The following is a 6,166-nucleotide window of genomic DNA, read 5'->3' as shown; positions in this document are numbered from 1 at the left end:
CCCCCACCCGCCCAAGACATACCAGAGGGGCCCGTCACCCATCTTATCTGATTCTAAATACAGGCAAGGTGACAAGAAGATTAACCCTCATAAGAACCCAGGCTGAAGACACAGGAGAGACACCTGGTGGCTCATGTAATCCCAGGACTTGGGGACAGAGGAGGATTGCTGTCAGTCTGAGAGCCATATAGTGAGCTTGAAGCCAGGCTGAACTACAGAAAAGGAGAGGAGAGGAGACAAGTAAGAGAGGAGGAAGAGGAGAGGAAGAAAGGGAGGGGAAAGAGAAAGGAAAGACATTTGGGGCTCAGGGCAGAATGGTGGCACACACCTTTAATCTCAGCTCTCAGGAGGCAGAGGCAGGTGGATCTCTGTGCGTTCCAGACCAGCCTGGTCTCCATAGCAAGTCCAGGCCAGCTGGGGCTACAGGGAGACCCTGTCTACAAATCAAAATGTACTGATTCGTGAAATGAGGCAGCTGACGGAAGGTGCCCACCCAGGCTGGATCCTGGCTCAAAGCACCTTCAACATCTCTCTTTCCCTCTCCCTCTCTGCCCTTCCTCATCGCCCTCTCCCCATCTCCCTCTCCCTCTCTGCTCTCTTTCCTTTAATGTTGTGCTCTCAGGAGACCCGCCCTGTAGGGAGACTTGCCCTTTTTGACAGGTGACAAGGCAGCAGCTCCAGCTCTGTGCTCCTCTCTGGAACGCCTGTGAGAAAAGGACTTTTGGTTCCTCCAAACTTACAGAAGTCCCATCTCCGAGTGTCACTGGCTCCAATTGGCCAGATCAGTCACATGGACCAATCACTATGTCCAAGGTGGTGTGATGTTCTGATTGGCCAGGCCTGAGTCACATGCTCTGGGACTGCTGATGAAGAGAACGCCTTTAGAACCATGTGACTGAAAGTAACGCGAGGCAAGGTGACAGAAGAAGCGGGGCAGTCACCAGGAGTGGGGGATGCTCAGGAGTGGGGGATGCTCAGACAGAAGGAAACGGGCAGGGGAAGAGGCCATTCCCAGGGAGCTAGAAGGGCAGGGTTAAGTCATGCTGAGCCAGGTGACCCTGAGCCCAAGCACTTCCCATTCTTCTACCAGGGAGATTCTTAATGTATTTCTTATCATTTATTTATTTATTTGGTGGGGGCATATATGCCACAGGGCATGTGTGCCACGGATGTGCGCCATGGATCACGTATGGACAACTTGGGAGTCGGTCCTCTCCTTCCAACCTGAGCATCCCAGGGGTCACATTTAGGTCATCAGACTTGACAGCAACTTTCTTTCCTCACTTAGCCATCTCGCTGGCCCCCAAGGACAGTCTTGGTCCCAGAATGTGGAACAAGCTTGGCACATGAAATCTTAATCACCAGGGAAGCCAGGAGGCTCCAGCTTGGGGCTGGAGGATTTGAAAGCAGACCAGACTTCCTGACATTTTGTTCTCCACCTAGAGCAGAGGAGGTCCTTAGTGACCACACACGATTTAAGAACTTTACCAGTCGTTTCTGTTTTATCAAATCTCATAAAGATTAGAGGCCTGTGAAATCAGATCTGTGAAGAAAGTCAAAGAAGTAGATGTTAATGAACCAGGAGGAGCATGCTAAAACACACCACAGGAATGGGAGAGAGTTTTTAATGAAGTCATCTCCCTATTAAAAAAAGATGGTAACGAGCCATTCTTGAGCTTTACTGAGGACAGAATAGAAAGCAAATCAGCTTAATTGAGCCATTGGGGAATCAAACATGAAAAGGAATTCTTTGTTCAACATTGGCCTAAATTTTAATCTCTATTTAATTGAGGTTCCTCTGGGTAAAGGAGTGGTGCCATGTTCATCTTCCCCAATGCCTGAATGCATGAGCACCTGAAACTCGAGCAAGGATTCCGTTCAAGTCCAGAACTCTGAGAACCAACTTCTGTAATCTTTGAGATTTTATTTATGGCTACAAACGATTCTGACTTATTCATCATATCCATCATTAGGAATATTTGGGTTGCATGTAACAGGTAACCAGCCTTTAGTAATTTAAACAAATGGAGTGGGGGTGCTGCTTGTCTTAGATAACAAGAATCTAAAGAGAACAGCTGGTGATTCTGATTTGTAGCTCATGACTCTTGGCTTTTCCCTCATGATTGCAAGATGGCTGCTGCAATTCCAGACTCATTGGTAAAAGCATCTATTATCCCAGTACTCCTACAGGGAGATGGGAGGTGGAGACAGCAGAATACCCAGGTATAGGTTTTGGCCATGCAGCCCTGTCTCAATCAAGGGGGAAGATGGGGGACCAACACGCAAGGTTGTTCTGACCTCTGTGTGTGCTATGACATGTGCATTCACTCGTACACTCTCACACAAAAAATATAATGATAATAACAGACTGGAGAGATGGCTCAGCAGTTAAGAATACAAGTTGCCCTTTCAGAGGACCGGGGTTTCATTCCCAGCACCCACATGGTGGCTAATAGTCATCCATAACTCTAGTTCCAGAAGATCCGATGTTCTTTACTGGCCTCCATGGACATTGTACACACATGGCACACCTACATATATGCAGGCATTTATACACATAAAATATACATAAATAATTTAAAAATTACTATAATGAGTAAGAAGAGTGAAGAGGCAACATATTTGTGCATGCAAGCATGAGCTTATGTTTTAGTGGTCAGAAGTACACAGTCTGGTCTCCTCCATCTGAAAGGTGGGGAAGAGTTTGAGAATAAGGGTTACCTAGTTCCATCCACAGCGGTTGCATTGTTTTTGCAAATACATACCATGAATGAGGTGTAGACAGTCGATGGTCTTGCTCCTGAGATTTGTAGTCCACTTGTCTTGATCAATCCCAGCCTTCCTGGCCCATCATCAGGGTTCTCTAAATGAACAGAAGGCATAGAAAGAGGGCTTTTAAACATGTTGTATTACATTTATTGTGTGCGTGTGCCACACATGGCACATGTGTGGAGGTGAGGGGACAACTTTGAAAAGTCAGTTCTCTCCTGGGTTCAAACTCAGGTCATCAGGTTTGGTGGCCAGCACCTTGACCCTCTGTGCTGGATAGCTTCAGTGGTCGACACACCTGGGTCGAAGGCATAGAAAGAGGGCTTTTAAACATGTTGTATTACATTTATTGTGTGCGTGTGCCACACATGGCACATGTGTGGAGGTGAGGGGACAACTTTGAAAAGTCAGTTCTCTCCTGGGTTCAAACTCAGGTCATCAGGTTTGGTGGCCAGCACCTTGACCCTCTGTGCTGGATAGCTTCAGTGGTCGACACACCTGGGTATGGGAAACCTCAAATGAAGAACTGTTTCCATCAGGTTGGCCTGTGGCCATGTCTGTGGGGCATTGTCTCGGTTGTTGAGTGATGTGGGAGGGTCAAGCCCACTGAGCAGGTAGTCCTGTATTGTATAAGAAAGCAGGCTGAGCATAGGTCAGAGGAGCAAGCCAGTAAGCAGCAAACCTCCATGATCTATGCTCCAGGTTCCTGCCCTGAGTTCCCGCCTTGACTTCTCTTGATGATGCACTGTGAGCTATAAGCTAAATAAACCATTTCCTCCCCAAGTTGGTTTTGGTTAGTGTTTTTAATCTCATTAATAGAAAGTAACTAGAACACCTGCTGGACCATCTTGCTGGCCCTATAAGATTTATTAGATTGGCTGATACTGAGTAGTTCAACACTGGCTATCTGCAGTGCTGCAGAGGGAGAAAACTAGGTAGCTGCCCAATCTAGAATCTGGGTGACCCAGCTGTCCCAGTCTGGTGCTGAAGACTGGGAAACTCCCTGGTACTGAGTCCATATTGAAAGGAGGACAGAAGAGGCTGGAATGTGATGTCCATGGGTGATGGCCGCAGGGGGGAAAAAAAAGAAAGAAAAAAGGAAAAAAAGACCTACACAGGGCCAGCTGCCTTCCTCTTCCCCAACCTCCTTCCATGTGGGTCCCCAGCCCCTGGGATGACACCATTCACAATCAGGGTGGGTCTTCCCTGAATTAATCACGGTCCATATGTGAACCCACCCTGGAAGTGCCCCACAAACACACAGAGGTGTATGCCACCAGTCCTAGACATCTCAATCCAGACAAAGTGGAAACCAAACCCAGCTTTCACAGCTCTGTATGTTGGCTTGGGAAGTGCCTCTCCCAGGTTTAATCACCAAAGTATAGTGGTACCATTGATCTCCCTTCTTTGGCAAGTAGCGGTGAAAGCAGAAGCTGCTGGTGGGCATGTGTCCCCACAAACACACAGAGGTGTATGCCACCAGTCCTAGACATCTCAATCCAGTCAAAGTGGAAACCAAACCCAGCCTTCACAGCTCTGTATGTTGGCTTGGGAAGTGCCTCTCCCAGGTTTAATCACAAAAGTATAGTGGTACCATTGATCTCCCTTCTTTGGCAAGTAGCAGTGAAAGCAGAAGCTGCTGGTGGGCATGTGAGGTTAAAGCAAATCCTTAGAACAAGAAAACAGGGCTGGGGAGATGCAAAGAAACGCTGCAGATAGAGGACACCCACTGGCAGACCAAAGTATCCATTCAGTCCAAGGTGGTGAACCAGTAAGTTTATCGGGGTTACCCGCATGGGTGACTCACAGGCAGCTCCAGCATCCAGAAGCTCCCTGAGCAGCATTCGGGCAGCTACTACACTGAAATCCTTAGAACAAGAAAACAGGGCTGGGGAGATGCAAAGAAACGCTGCAGATAGAGGACACCCACTGGCAGACCAAAGTATCCATTCAGTCCAAGGTGGTGAACCAGTAAGTTTATCGGGGTTACCCGCATGGGTGACTCACAGGCAGCTCCAGCATCCAGAAGCTCCCTGAGCAGCATTCGGGCAGCTACTACATACACTAAAGGCTCTGAAGATCCCACCCCCAGTAACTGTCAGTCATTTGTAGACCTCAAAGAGGGAGGGGCTTGGTAAATTGACAGTGAGAGTGCTAATAGGCCAGTCTCCTGAGGCCCTCCTGTCATGGCTGCTATGCCTCCAGGTGGCAACATTAATGTCCAACCCAGAGCAAAGAGTCACACCAAAGAGTTCCCGACCATAGAGACTGGAGAATCTTACGGTAATCCGGAATCCAATTGTGAATGGAGACTGGGGGGCGGCGGGGGGGCATACATTCTCCTCCTTGCCCAAATGATACTGGATACCCATCCCCTGTGAAAGTTGTAATTAACTCAGAGGTTGGACAAACACCCCAAACGCCACTGACATGGGAATGGGGGGTTCACCACAGAGAAGCAGAGAAAGGCTTGATGCATTTACAGTCAGCTTTGATGATGGGTGTGCCTCCAAGATGCCAAAGCAGGCAACTGCTGCATCAGTTACACTTCCGTCATTGTCCCTGTAGTTCTGATGTCACACAAAGATCTCTAAGATGGGGTGCACAGGCCAGCTGCCCCTCTGTCCTAGTGATGTTACACAAAGGAAAATATTACTATAGGACTTAAGAATACACGCTGGTCCGGGGTCTGGAATGGGAGCCAGGGATCAGTGCCTCTCTGTGCAGGGCTGGTGGGGACTTGTGGACTAGTACAAATCACTTGGTTCCTCTGGGCTGCAGTTTTTCCATTTGCTCACCCGGAGGAAGGACCCAAAGCAACTCGGGTCTCTGGCATCAATACTTTGACCCGATGCTGAGACTTCTGAGATCAAACAGCCAGGGCATGGTCCCAAAGCAATGACTTCTGAGCTGCTGTCAAGGTGGCACTTGGGTCACCCTGTCAAAGGACAGGGTCCTACTAGGGTGCTGGGACTTCCCGCCTTTGGTTGCTATTACCATTATCCAAGCAGGAAGAGTGAACCTGTTCCTACTCCAGTTCCCACATGGGATACCTCCCTGAATGGCCAGGGTCTCTCTGGTGCCTGACTCTTCCCAGAGTACCAGGAGAAGCATGAAAATGTGTCCTGGAGATCTATTAAGATATAATGGGGGAAATCGTGATGCCTGTTTCAAGGTTGGAACGTCTCTGAGTATTTCCAGAAGGGACACACAAAATACCCATTTAAAGGGGTGACTACACACCAGGTCATAGTGCCTGGCAACCTCCCTCAACCACCACACTAGTACCACTGGTGCAAGGAAGTCATGGTGCACAGTGAACCTGGTCAGTATGTCCCTGGGCTATGGCTAGGTGACCAAGAGTAAAACAAAAAGAGGATGCTTGGTGCTCCCGTGA

The sequence above is a fragment of the Nannospalax galili genome, unplaced genomic scaffold, assembly GCF_000622305.1.
Source record: "Nannospalax galili isolate Female #2095 unplaced genomic scaffold, S.galili_v1.0 scaffold364, whole genome shotgun sequence".
NCBI classification, from domain to species: Eukaryota; Metazoa; Chordata; class Mammalia; order Rodentia; family Spalacidae; genus Nannospalax; species Nannospalax galili.
Note: the sequence above shows the minus strand (reverse complement) of the source record.